General features: G+C 35.5%; 3 pseudogenes; 2 read left to right on the forward strand and 1 right to left on the reverse strand.

Annotated features, from left to right (window-relative positions):
• The first annotated feature begins 2,564 nt into the window (after positions 1-2,564).
• Positions 2,565-5,093, forward strand: LOC120124107 (annotated as a pseudogene).
• Positions 5,094-5,744: 651 nt separating this feature from the next.
• On the forward strand, positions 5,745-6,935 carry LOC120124099 (annotated as a pseudogene).
• Positions 6,936-9,643: 2,708 nt separating this feature from the next.
• LOC120124108 lies at positions 9,644-14,866 on the reverse strand (annotated as a pseudogene).
• Between the last annotated feature and the right edge of the window lie 581 nt (positions 14,867-15,447).

Here is a 15,447-nt window from a genome sequence, read left to right on the forward strand (position 1 = left end):
GTTACCGACCCAGGATTTTTCAGCTTTAAATTGTGACAATAAGCCGGCAGTTGGGAAAACGATGCTTCTGGCGACCCCCTCAACAATTCCAAGACATAAAATTTGGCTCTCCAAGCTTGAGAATATGAGATACTAATCTTGAACCGAGCATTCATGTCAGTCATAATTTCATGTCCCCGATATACTCTACCATTCAAAAAACATTAACTCAGCCAGAAAACCACCCAACACCTTTTTGTTTGCCTGTCTATGGTGAGGAAAAACTTGGGTTCTTGAACATGTATGTTTATCAATAAAAGTCCTAACTTGAAACATTTCGCAATCTTTTATCCTCTTTGCAATCATACGCCACATACAGTTTTTGTCAATCATACACCTTGTTTCGAAACGATCTTTGCTTGATTTGTTAACTTTTAGTTGATAGCCATCTTCCACACATTTCGTATACAAAGCTATCTTCAAGTCTTCATTTGTATCAAAACAATCATCTTTCTTGATACGAATAATTTTTTGTGTGACAATCAACTGCTATCTTTACCAACTCTTTTTCCGGTATCTGAAGTAATTCTAGAATATTCCAGTTATACACTCGTGGCATTTTCTTCGGGGACTTTTCTTTGGGGATTTCTTCTTCTTCTTTTTCTTCTTCAGTGTTATATGAATTACAGAATGGATGTTCAACATGTTCATTTACAGTCGTAACTTCCTCCTCATTATCATCAACAACATCTTCCTCGGCAACGGCTGTTTCATCATCAAAATTCGGGTATAACTTCTACCCGCTACTGACCCAACTTCACTACTTCTAGGTTCAACAATATACAATGTGACATCATCACTTGAAACACTAATGTAAGCAATGAATCGTTCAACATCTTCATTGTCGGTTAACAAATAAACTTTACCATTTCTCTGATAAGATAGCCTAAATCCACTTAGGGGCTCTAAATTCAATTTATTTGCAACACGTAACATTAGAGTTTCATAAGTTAACTTTTTTAATGACAATTTTAGTTGAAGATTCATGGGTAAAGGCATATATTGTAAAACACCATGAACATTCTCCCATGACCCTCCAAAACACAAATCTATCCAAACATGATCAACATTAGATGATTTCATTATTGTAAATTAATTTACTAAACAAACGAGCTGCGAAACTAAAACCTGTTGCCGGATGGGGAAGGATGTCGTTGGATATAGGAACGGATGTCGTCGGAGAGAGTGATAGATGGAGATGGAATGAGTTGCGATTTAGGGATTTAGGTTATGAGTTGCTGCTGCTGCGTAGTTATATACCCAAAACATTTGTGTTGCGAAATTAAAACCTGTTGTGAATTCAGAAATCGAGTTGCAAATTTGAAATTCAGTATTACGATAGTCAGAATCTCGTTGCGATTTACTAAATCGCAATGCGATTACGTAAATCGCAATGCGAATACGCAATTCGCATTGCGATTTACCTAATTCACATTGCAATTTACGTAATCGCATTGCGATTTACCTAATTCGCATTGCGATTTACGTATTCGTATTGCGAATTAGGAAAATCGCAACGCGAATTTGGGAAATCGCAATGCGATAGTCAGAATCGCGTTGCGAATCTGGAAACTGATTTGCGATACCGGAGATCGCGTTGCGAATTATCGATCGCATTGCGATTTAGTTGGTCATTTTGGTAAATCCAAAAAAAGTTGGTTAAAATCGTATATTATAAGGCATTTTTGGTCACTGAGGTTATTTTCTCTTTCTTTTTTTGTGATGCCTCACCACTGCTTTGCTGCTGCTTCTGCTTCTTTATCACTTCAACATACAACAACACATGTACCCAGAAGAACAACAAAACAAGTAATGGTTATCTTGTAAAGAAAAAAAGAAAAATGAAATAGTATCATTTCCATCTATGGAAGCTTCAAGGAATTTTCTCTATTCCCCTCCAACCTTTTTGACCACAGCCCAACTCAAAAGTTCTATCTTTTCATCACCATCTTCTTCAGGTACCATTCACTTCTTTCGTTTCTGATTTTTAGTGAAATACCCAGTTTTCAACTTTTATATCTACTTGTTTTGTGCCTACAGTATTTGATGTACATGTAAATATTGTATTCTTCAATTGACTTCCTTGTGCTCGTCTTTTTGAGACAATTTTTTTACTTCGTTGAACTAGAAACAATTGTTACTTTTGTTCTTCAATATCCTTTTAATTTAAACTCATAAATTCTACTATTCTATCCTGCAATCGTGTAAATCGTTTATATGCTTATATAACATCCGGGTCCCTTGGAAAATTGTATATGTATATGGATATATTCATTGATGTTCAGATTATAGTATTAAATTACGGGCGCAACACAATGCTGCTTTTTCACTGTCACTGTGACACTGCTACAGCATCAGCGATTTAAAAACATAGTTTTTTTTAGAAACAAATCATATCATAATGTCCGCATCATCCACAACCGCAGTTTAGTAGTATGTGATAGATAGAACTGCCTATATGTGGTTATGTAGGAATGTATGTGTTTTGCTCTCAAATTTTCAAATATAATGGTATTAAGTTCTGAATGACAGTATATGTACAATTATGCAGTTTCAATGTTCCACTAGCAAGCAGCTCTGCTGCTGCAACTTCTATCCCGATTGCTTCTGTAAGTAGGCATTTTCCTACATCAGTTCTCTCATGGGAGCAGCACGATGACGGTAGAGCTCCGCTTGTCTTGCAATTCTTTAAAGAAGATAAAGCTTATCCAGTAAGACTCCTGTTGATATATACACACCATATATCTATTATGTAATCTGCACGCTTGCCTTTTATGTTTGTTTTCCGTTCATTTTGTTGATGTCCTTAAATATTTGCAAATCCTTATTTGATTCTAGGAAGCAACAAATGAACAGCTCGAGAATTGGACAACACTTCCTGAAGGGAAGACCTCCGATAACTTCGTCCGGTTGGGATCTGAACAGCGGTTACTCCAGTGGCCCGATTTAAGTAAATTGTAAATGAAACAAGTCTCATTCACTGCTTCCTGCATTAAATCATTTTGATTGTAATCCCTTCCCCTTGAATTGCATCCTCATGTATTGCTTCATTATTTTTTTCGTTTCATTACAGACCGTCACTCTTGGAATTAGGGGAGAATCCATCATCTTACTCAAATATGCAAACTGTTGCAGCTGATACCGAGGAAATTATGAATGTTGAACCAAGTAATATAGTTTCCCTTGCTAAGAAGGCTTTGTCAGCATCTAAACAAGCTGCAGAATTGGCTGAGGACCTCGAGTTATTTAGATCTCGATGATTCACTTTCTAGTAGGTTAGTTTCTATCTTGTCTTCCTAGTTGCATTAGTGTTCTAGATTAATATCCTTTGACGGCTGATATGTAATGCTAATGCAGTTTGGGGTCCGCTGATTCATTTACGTTGCCAGTTGAGGAGGAGGAAGCAGTTACAGTTAGGTCAACAAGACATTTTGAGAGACAGTCTAAGCGAAGGAGGCAATATAAGTTTATGGTTTCTGAGACCTACAGTTCACGAAAGACGAATGTAAGAAAAAAGTCGAGTGGAAGTTTTAATCCCAGTGATCCCCTTCGGTTGTTCTTGAGGGGTCCCGAGACAACACAACTCTTGACCGCTAAAGAAGAGTCTGAATTGATTATTCAAGTTCAGGTATCTTCCTAAATCTTTTCTTTTCATTTTAAAGCATGGATATAGAGAATGTTTGGTTCATGAAAAGGCCTTATCCTTGGTACATGTAATTGTAATACGTACAGGATTTGATGAGATTAATGAATGTGAAGAGTAAGCTTCAATCTCAATTTGGGCGTGAACCAACCTTGGAAGAGTGGGCAGAAGTCATGGGTCTTAGTTGTTCAGCCTTGCAGGCAGAATTCCGCACCAGAAACAAAAGCCGGGATAAATTAATCTATGCGAATTTCCGCATGGTGGTTCATGTTGCTAAACAATATCAGGGCCGTGGTCTGAACCTTCCAGATCTGCTCCAGGAGGGAAGCATGGGGCTTATTAAAAGCGTCAGAGAAGTTCAAACCGCAAGTTGGATTCCGATTTGCCACCTATGCTTACTGGTGGATAAGGCAAGCCATTACGAAGTCTATAATACAACATTCCAGAACCATTCGTCTGCCGGTAACTACAATTTCTAGTGCTTATGCTTGATATCAAAAGCATATAATTCTTTACTGAAATTAATAATATCGGATAAGACAATATCTCTTCAACTTGCTGGAGATTGTATAAGTTCATTATATGTTTAAGGCACTTGAACTTTACCTGTGAGACACATTATGCCAGCAATGAACCTGCTTATGTTTTCTCAGGAGAACGTTTACAGCCTCTTGGGCAAAGTAGTGGATACAAAGAGATCATACATTAGAGAAGGTAATCATCGTCCTTCCAAAGAAGAACTAGCAAGTCGTGTTGGAATGTCGGTTGAAAAGCTGGATAAGTTGCTATTCACGGCGAGGACGCCTCTTTCTATACAACAATCCGTATGGTCAGACCAGGATACCACCTTTCAGGTACTGCCTCTATTTAGCTCCATTCCCATATGAATGGCCTGCAGGCAGGCAAATATTCATGCAAATGGTTGGAAAAACAGTTCTTGGGGGAAACAATGCCTACACGTACAAATTATAAACCATCAAAGAAACCAATTCTTTTGTTCTTAACTTGCAATGTAGGAGGTAACACCAGATACAGGTATCGAGATCCCGGATGTTAGTGTGGCGAAGAAACTAATGAGCCAGCATGTGCGCAACCTTCTCCGTGTTCTCAGCCCAAGAGAGAGGAAGATAATCAGGCTACGGTTTTGGTATCAAAGAGAGTAGAGAGACTTCTCTGTCCGAGGGAAAGGGTGAGGCAGCTGGAGAGCAAGGCATTATACAAGCTAAAGAAATGCCTCGTCGAACAGGGACTTGGTGCATATGCAGATTTGGTTACTTAGGTATATATAGAGATACATACATATTTGTTTTGGGTTGAAATGTTCATCCGAGGGCATGAATTAATTCTGTTGTTAGCTAAAGAATAGCCTATATAACCTGGATTGAAATGCTCGAACATCGTAATATAACAATGTTTTTCATTTTTTAGTACTAAAGTGTATTCAAGCTCAAGATCACCCTTCTGTTAAATTGCATGTTTGAAGTTCAGGACACATTTGATGAGAATGAATCCCTAGTCACAAGTTCTTTCTTATATTTTAAGCAAAACCAAATTATTTTATTGAAAAAATAATAATAAATTAAAAAGAAGCCCAAAAACGTTTGGCTTTATTAAGGTAAAAGGATCTATTAGGTCCCTCTCGATTTTCAAATTGAAAATATTGGTCCCTCTCTAAAATAGGAGCAATTCAGTCTATATTGATTTTAAAAGTAAGCAATTAAGCACTACTAATCAAGATATTAAATTTTCTGTTAATTTTACATGATTTTGATTGAAAATAATAAAGATAGCCCTCAATGTTTACACATTACATTAATTTGATACCAGTTCTAATCAACTAGAGGGGTTATATTTGTTGGTTTTTTTAAGAATTATGATCAAATTGATATCATGTGTGAACAGTAAGGGCTTAAATTGTTATTATGTCAATCAAAATTACATAAAATTAAAGAATTTAATAGGTAAAACGATGTCGTTTGGAGTTCTAATTAGGAATGAGGCTTAAAAACCAAGCTTCCAGCCTTCTTTTTCATTGCTACTTGCTAGTAATCAACAGCACAATATGTCAACTAAAAAACTCGTTGGAATATGTGAAAAATCCCTTTCCAGATCATCAGCAAACCAGAAAACAGCAACAAAAGTCGCTGAAATCCTCATGAAATTTGGACTCGAACCCTTTAGAACCAATCCATCTTTGATTTCTGATCTCAACTCAAACACAAATAACCTCATTCTTTCAAACCCAAATCTCCCTCTTTATTCGCGTACCCAATCTTCAAATTTTTAAGAACAAACCTTTCCCTTCCTTCCCCGAAACCCAATCTTCAAACCCATTTAACCTCCCTTGGCAGATTGTACAAAGCTGGAAATTTTGAAGAAATTAAACAAGTATTGAAGTTTATTATATTTTATGATAGTCTTAGATGTTCGGTTGAGGATATGTTTTCTGTTGCTGGTTTTGACTGTGATGACTCAAACTTTCCTGTAAAGTTGTCTGACTTGTTTTTTAGAGTTTGTGCAGAAAACAAAGGGTTTGAAGAGGCAAATCGGGTTTTTGATTATATGATGAAAATGGGTTTTAAGATTGATGAAAGGTCTTGTATTTTGTATTTGGTTGCATTGAAGAAGTTTGATGAAGGTGATTCCTTCTTGGCCATTTTTAGAAGAATGGTTAAGTCTGGTGTGGAAGTTGGTGTTTGTTCTATGACAATTGTGATTGATGGATTATGCAGAAGAGGGGAAGTTGAGAAAGGTAGAGAGCTGATGAGTGAAATGTCTAGTAAAGGGGTTAAACCTATTGTTATTACTTATAATACAATTTTAAATGCATACGTTAAAAGGAAGGATTTTGGGGTTGTGTATGAGGTTTTGAGGCTGATGGAGGAGGGAGTGGCTTATGATACTGCTACTTATACTGTTTTGATTGAGTATGTTGGAAAGATTGGCAAGCATGATGAAGTTGAGAAGCTGTTTGATGAAATGCGTGAGAGAATGGTGGAGATAGATGTTCATCTTTACACCTCGATGATACATTGGCACTGTAGGAGAGGGAGTCTTAAGAAAGCCATTGCTCTGTTTGATGAGTTGACCGAGAAAGGCCTTGTTCCGAATGCCCATGTTTACGGGGTTGTCTAAGAAAGGGAGATCAGATGAAGCTTTTAGACTTTACAATGAGATGGTCAGTTTGGGCCATGTGCCTGATCAAAGAGTTTATAGCTCACTTGTTGGTAGCCTTCATGCAACCTAGGGCCAATAGTTGAGCATACTTATCAGGTCAAAGAAATCGTGGCTGAACTCACATGCAATGGATGGTCCTGATGTTTTATGCTTGCTGAGCATGGCTATGGTCCTGAGATGCTTATTCGTTGCATCTCTCTACGGTTGGTGCGGCATCGGGGAAGAAAGTCATGTTAATGACCGGTGATTGAATTATATGGCTTCTAAATCCATGCAGGCTTTTCTTTCTTATCGTATATCAATAATGAACTTAACATATGCTGAGTTGGATTCTCTGTTTTGAAAACCGGACCGGACCGGCCGGTTCAATCGGTTCAACCAAGAATCGTTGTTTAGTCCGGTTCAATCTAAACCGGTTGAACCGTTATTAGTAAACCGGCCAGAACCGCTGAACCGTTCGAACCGGACCGGCTGAAAACCGGGAAAAACCGGAATTTTTTTTTTTTTTTTTTTAAATTAAACCAAACAACGTCGTTTGTTAAACGAGCCAAGTCGAACTCGAGTATTGCTGAGCTCGACTCGAATTTGAAAACTTTAAAAGTAAGCTCAACTCAACTCAAACTCACAAGCTAAAAATTATCAAGTTTAACTCAAACTCGAAATATAATATTGAAACTTGAACTCAAAAAGGCTTGAACTCAAAAAAAATTAGAAACTCGATTGAAGCCTAAAATTCGAACTTGATTGAAGTGAAAGAATAATTATATAATTTTGTTATGATTTTTTTAACCCCAAATTTATTTTTTTATTATAGTTATATAATTATATTTATTATTTAATATGTTTTACCTTAAATATTATGTTGTAGTTAATTTAAATTATTTTGTTTCACTTGATTTTATGGTTTTTAACTTATATATGTTATGACTTGCTTTGAATATGACTTGTGATATAAAAAATTATTTTTTATTAAATATTTTTGGTATTTTTATTTAATTTTTTAAATAATTATGACGTCATCCGGTTCTTCCGATCGGTCGGACTGATTTGACCGATTGAACTAGTAAACCAATAGCATAATCGGTTCACTAACCGATCCGGTTCTGAAAACCATGATTGGATTATATTTGTGAAATCTGCACTCGAAGAAACAAAAACTTTGATTCAGCGGTCTCGTTTTAGCCAGTGAGGCGTAAGCTTCCTGTATCTGATTCAGGGTACCAGATCCAGTTATCTTCTTCAAAATGGGGGTCATTATTTATGGATATTTTAAAGTATAGGGATCATATTTAAAATGAAGGTCATTATTAAGGGATATTTTGTACAGTTATCCCTTTTTTACAATAAATATATTACAATGCTTAAAACTTTGGGTTCAAGGATGAATTCTTTAATTATCTCTAATAACATTTTTCTATACATTTTAGTTTGAAAAACATTTTTTAAAGTTATAACGTTTCAATTTAATAGTTAAGTATAAAAAAATAATTCATCGTTAATTGATTAATAATTTTTTTTAATTTAATTAGTTTAATTAAAATGAAGGTTTAATGATATCTTAGGCCCTCAAACTTTTCAAAAAAAAAAATTAATGTAATCCTCAAACTATTTTTACACTCAATGCAACACTCAAACTTAAAAAAAAATATGTAATCTTTTGATTAATGGTTTCTATTATTGATCATTACGATGTTGACTTGACATTTAATGATGTCCACATGACGGTCTATAATGGTTACTGATGTGACATATAAACTAATTGGATTTTTTGGTTGAATTTGAGAGAAAAAATTATTTTTTTAAGTTCATGGGCAAAATTGTTTTCTTAATAAATTAAGAAAAAAACTCATGTATACAGCAGTTACTTCTAGTTTCCGGCAAAAATAAATTTCATGCAAGTGTGATACCATGTATCTGCATCTCATCTGATTTCCTGATGAACTTGGGAACATAAAAATGAAGCTTGTTGCACAATATAAGGAAGCATAAGAAAACCTAATTCCATGATGGGGTAAGACCAGGGCCATACCGGCACCAAGTTCCTCCCCGAAACATCTTCAAGCAGCATGCAGATAGTCTCAGATAAAGGTCAAAACCAGCAAATGCCAAGAACTTGTTCAAGAACCAGTTGATTTGGAAAGCATTATTCTGTACATAGGAGCACCTCGATCTATAACATGTTGCTCCCAGTCTGTACGAATCCCAAATGGGTTCTCCTCAAGCCATGTTATTTCCATTGATTTTTACACCGTGACAATCATGCGAAAGACGAAGTTTGTCCTTCCCGTATTGCAAAAACTGTTCTTTCATTCTCATGGCAACTGCTTTGACATCAGATTGCAGAAAGACCTGAGAACCACAAAGCCGATAAATCAAACATACGACTCTCGTTGTTGGCTTAGTTATAACTGAGCATGACCTTGTCTAAATTGCATTTATTTTCATTTGATTATCGAGTACGAAATCACTGCAATTCAGAAGTTCCATTCACTCTGATATAAGATACAACTATATGTTTTGTTATAATCAACAAGGGCACAGAATATGAAAGCTATAGAGTTCATCTACTGCAAAATACCCCAAAAAAATGTTACCTTTCCCTTATGTGCAAGAAGATCAGCCACTGCTTCAATTAAAGACCTTTACAGCATGCTCCACCTATTTTCTTGATTGTTAAAATCCGGGTTTTGGCACTATAAGGAAAATGTTATTATGCTTAAATTTTGAAATTATATAGTAGCATAAAGGAGGGGAACAAAGCCTATTTCATATTGCCATAAAAGCTATGACCAAAAAAAAACATGGCCATAAAAACAAGAGAATATCATAACAAGAACTCAGCAAACATCCTTGTCTACCTGTATTGAAACAAGAACCAAATCTCCTGGGTAACTGGAAACAATGGAACGGAACGTCGATGTTGCATTTGTATCGATAAAGTACCTAACACAGATGACCAAAGCACCATGGTGATGATACTGAAGTCATGTCAAAATTTATATTCAATTAATCTTCATCATAGTACTGAAGTCAGATTAAAATTGATATAATAATTCGATTAGTCTTTATCATAGTACATATTTTTCGTTCTACATGCAAGAGCTCTTACGTGTTCATTATACCAGATTGATTAACTGCATCCAGACACCGCCTCACAAGCTGCAAAGTAGCACAATATTAAGACAGAACAATAGATCGCTGAAATAATAATCTCCAAACCCAGAAAATAATAAAACAGACCTTTCCATTAATCTCCAAACCAAGAAAATTCAGATCCTTCCTGCTTTGGGCCATTCCAATGGTAAAGAGTCCATTGCCTGCCATGCGACAATCCAGATGCAACAATTTATTATAAAGAGAAAAACAAGGCTCAAGGAACAAAATCATTCAACTAAGCCAGCCATTAAACTACAAATTGTGTAAAATGGTAAATAAAATATAGATCACTAGAAAACTTCCCAGTCCCTCAAAAAAGCAGTATCCGGTTTTGATATTTCTTTTGGAACTATAATATGAATAATTTGTTTAAGGAAACTATGAGAAGTACCGCTTCCAATATCAACAACCAAAGGATGGGATGGATCATGGTAGGCAACATTCCAATCAATTGAAAATGGGTATGCCTGCACAGGGAGTATCCACTTTTAGCAAACTCCTAAAATTTGCAACTCTTGTTTCTTTGAATTCTAACCATTAGGTCCAATCCTTAGCATCTTATGCATCATTAAATAACGCATAAGCCCCGGAACGAATGGAATATTGTATTGATACTACTTTTAGTATCTCATTATTTATGTCAAGCACATTTCTCTGTGGCCTTTGGAATTGAAAGTGAAAATTATAAGCATATGATGCAAAAAACTAAAAGGAATGTACTTTGCATATGAAGTTGGCATACTCTATCCAAGGCCATCACTCCAGGCAGCTTTTGTTCTTTGGGAAACTTCCATACAACTGAAGCATTTTCTAGCATGGTAAAAGAAGATAAGGAGCTTGCTTCATTTTTTATTACTTCACATGCTGTACTTCCAACAATTGTTATCTCGCATTCACATTGACTCTGTTTGTAAAGCATCTGAGCCAATTTAGAAGCTCCACCTGTGCATGGGCTGGAGGAACTGAATTTCCTGGACCAATCCATATAATTTCTGTAATATATTGAGAAAATACATCGGGTAAGTTGGAACATGATAATCACCGTAATTAGCATTGAGCTGATTGAAACGATTACTACAAAGAAAATTCTAATACAAAAATGACACAGCCACATAAAATAGTCCCCTCCCCCAACCCCACCACACACACACACAAAATAGGGATTGAAAATTCTTCATATATGCTTGTTTTACTTCATTAATGTTAAATCAATTAAAAAAGAATTTAATGACTAATAACCAGAGAAACAATCACTACATAAATTAACATCAAACTAAGGTTGTCAAATATAAAATTCAACATACTTCAGATCTTATAATCAGGAATATAAAGTGATTGATTTGTCTGCAAGATCATGGATCATATGCGACTAGGTAGACAAATTTCACCAATGTGTCACAAAATTTTCAAGTAATGAATGTCTTAAGTGTGGAATGCTAAAAATCAATGATTTTCTTGCCAATATGATTTTATCACCATATTATGGATGGTAAACAACAATTTCGTATGGAGGACCTACGTTCGACCAAAAGTTATAGGTACTTGTCGACTGGGATTTTGTTACCAGAGAGTATATTTCTTCCAATGACCTGGGTCCAAGATCATCAGGACCCCAACCTAAACCAAAAATCTGTATGAGTACTTTTGTTGAATTATGTTTTGATATAACAAATTTAAAGGAAAAATATTTTTAGACTTAAATTGAATTTATTCAAAGTTTTAAAAAGGTTTCAAAATAATTCAAAGTACATTTAATTTGGAATTGAGCACAAAAATGTTTTATGAATAGTAATTTACTGTATAAATAGTAATAAATACTGTTTGAACAACACCGATACTGTTTGAACAGTAATGAACAGTATCTTATGCTCAAAATTCCATAATGTTACCGGAGTATCGATACCTGCTATAGGGGTACCGATACGTTACTGTTTATATAGCCCAACGGTCATAAAATTCAAATATTATGAAGGGTATCGATACCCATTGATGGGATACCGATACTAAATGTTATGGGCAGCCTTTTTGAGAAGAAAAATCATCCCCAAACGGCTCCAAAACATCGCCAATGACTATATACGACTTCAAACTCATTTCAAGCTATAAATACAAGCTGAGGACACTTGAAGAAGTAAGAGAACAACTATCAAAGCAATCAAACACAAGAGAAGAGTTTTCATTCTTATTTCATCTTTCTCTTGTAAATTTTTTGTTCTTGTAAGCTCAATCTTATAAACACCTACCTTAGAGAGGTTTTCTTGTTTACGTTTCTTATCCTTTGTAAAGGGGAAAGGTTCTAGCTAAGCCCGGGTAAAAGTTAGGGAAAAGTTCTAGTTTAGCCATTGAAAAACTAGGGAGTTGTAAAGGTTATCGCTTTGTCCTTGAAAAAGAAAGAACAAATTAGTGAATTTGTTGGAAAATCCTTGGTAAGGAGCTAAGGTAGTGGATGTAGACTTGGTTGAGAAGTCGAACCACTATAAATCGCTGTGCAAATTTTTATCTTTCAATCTCCTTACTCCCTAAACAAAAAAACCGTTCCGACCCCTCTTTGCAAACATATTCGGTTGTCGATTCGAGCTTCCGAAAATCCCAACAACTTTAAAAGAGAAGAATCATTATTAATAAAGCAATTTTATCATGGTTAAAGTACATAGATAGTCCTCCGACTATATGATGTTTCTCTGTTTAGTCCCCCGACTATTAAAATTTACAAAATGGCCTCCTGACTATAGTGTGTTGCTTTATTGAGTCATTTGACTATTAAAAGTTATAAAAGGGTCACCTGACTATTCATATGTTCCAAACTCGTCCCTTTCCGTTAAAAAATTGACGGTCTGGAAGTTAACCTGTTGTTCGAGATATAATAAAATAGTATCCCAAAATCTCTGGGATCAGATTTTATCATATCTTGGACAACAGAGTAACGTTCATCCTAGACTACCGTCAAATTTTTAACAGAAAATGACGAATTTGGAACATATGAAGAGTCGGCTGGCCGTTTTATAACTTTTAATAGTCAAGGACTCAACAAAACAACACCCTATAATCGATGGATCATTTTGTAACTTTTAAAAGTCGAAAGACTCAACAAAGTAATACCTTATAGTCGGGGGACCATTTGTGTATTTTACCCTTTTATTATAAAATTAGAAACTCAAACAGTAAAACTCAAAACTATATATCTACTTTGCTATAATCAAACACACCGTACAAAGGTTTATGAATCATAGATGCAGAGTAGAAGCATTTTCATTTCCATCATAAACATAAATGAGATGGAGAAATGATTCAAAATTATGGTCACTGCTTTGCAAATGTACAGCTAATAGATTGGTTCATAACTTCAAAATTCAGGGTAAGTACGTTTTTAGATGCACAAAGAAATAACCGGAATGGAAGGCTCTTGACAAAAACTATGGTTTGAGTGGGCCTGGAGTCTTTACCCATCTCCTTCTAACCTTGCTTCAAGAGAGAGAAAAACGACAATGTATATCAAAATGGATGCAATCCTACCATCAGGAACTTAATAAGCAGGAAAAACCTCCACTTGCTTAGGAAAACCCTCATTCATACACCAAAAATCTGTTGAGCATGACATGAGAACATTTTTATCATGTGAAAACTGAACAATGTCTAAAGCTGCTTTATGTGCATCACGTTCCACTAGATTAATTGGAATAATATGTCCTAAAGCACGCATTATCTGAAAGGACATTTGTCCAACAAAGACCAATGCATCACATATAGATGCTAAAAATTGTAAAGCAGCTGCCTTGTTTTTGAGATTGCCCCCTCGAATCTGCATCAGCAAGTTACTGACGAGTGAAGAACAGAAATCAGTAGAAATATTTGTCCTATAATTACAAGATAGAAATCCATACAATTGCAATATATGGTTTTTTTCTTAGTTTTTGCAATCTTCTTTAGCTGACGAAGGCTTTCTTCAAAGGAAAAACCAGCCATTGAGGCATAGCAGAAATGAGCAACACGGACTGTTGATGCAAGAATTTTATGAGACTGACCAACGAGTCATTAACAAGAATATCAACTCCTGATGATAAAAGTTCAGCAAACTTTGAACAGTTGGCAACTCCTCTTTATTTTCAGAAAGATTGTCCAGGAGAAGGATGTCTGCTTTCTGCAGGTCTTCCCTCTCCAGTCGCATGTTGCAAGAAATACATCTTAAATCAATAACTTTGTGTTTGAGAACAGATGAAAAGATATCTGAAATGCATAGACAATAATACATTAACTACAGAGTAATCCTCAAACTAATGGTATTAAGACTGGATAAAGATTGAATCATACCTCAATATTTATTATCTATGATCCAAAACTCTCTATTAATAGGTATACAAGAATTCCAAACAAGGATAATGAAATGTTGTATTTTCATTTTCAGATATGACCACTCAACTATGCCAGTATTCCCCATGTTAACAAAATAAGTGTAGGCTTTTACAGCTAGCACTCACCAGTAAAAGCTTCTTGATGCAAACAAAAACCATCAAGAGCTAAAACTAAAATAATGGAGTGTCTTAAAATACCTGCAACAGTTTGTGCAGCCTGAAGTTTGAAATTGATTTTCCTACTCCATCCACTAACGAGAATTAATTTAGCCCCACATTCCTGTAAATACTTAATGGTGTAAATTGCTTTTGAAGCAGACTGAGAACGCAAATCCAGATTTTCTCCCAGCAAAATGGTAGAATCAAATCTCACCATAACAACTTTAGCAACAAGCTCCTCCCGAGGAAACTATCTAAGAGTTTGTATGAATGGCAAGGCCTCCAATTTTCCTTCATCATAGACAAAAGTCTGGGGAAAAACATCCGATTTGAAGAGAAACATTAAGCTCACAGCCAAGTTAAAAGAAAATGATTTTCACCAACTTAAATCATTTTAAGCTAATTTAGCCAAGAGGTCATACAACAGTAGAATCAATTTAATGAACCTACGTTGTAAAAATTTTTGTTTCAAAACTTTTCTTCTAAGCACTTGTACATATTAAGTAGCTAATATTCCATGGGGCATGCATATGAAGAATTTATTCAGATGATCGATTAGAAACATACTCGGGCTTCTTCAAATTTTACACAGGTCAAACAATCATGATACATAGTCTTAAACTTGAAAAATATGCTATAATTATGTAATTCCTAGAGAAACTGTTGATAAATCGGGCAAAGTAAAAGAAAGAACACAAGAATTTTAACGAGGTTCGGCAATGTGCTTACGTCCTCGGTGCCTAGGCTTCGCTCACTCCGCTCCATCCCCTGTCCTCTTTACCGGTATATTTATGAGCCATACCTTACAAATCTCCACCTTGGCGAATATCCTGCCCCTTAAGAAACATTCAATGTGGGTTGGGTTACCTTAGTTCTTTAACAACTTGAAACATTCAACAAGTACAAGCAATGCTTGTACTTGTC

This window comes from Hibiscus syriacus, unplaced genomic scaffold (genome assembly GCF_006381635.1).
Source record: "Hibiscus syriacus cultivar Baekdansim isolate YM2019G1 unplaced genomic scaffold, ASM638163v2 tig00110413_pilon, whole genome shotgun sequence".
In the NCBI taxonomy this organism is placed as follows: Eukaryota; Viridiplantae; Streptophyta; class Magnoliopsida; order Malvales; family Malvaceae; genus Hibiscus; species Hibiscus syriacus.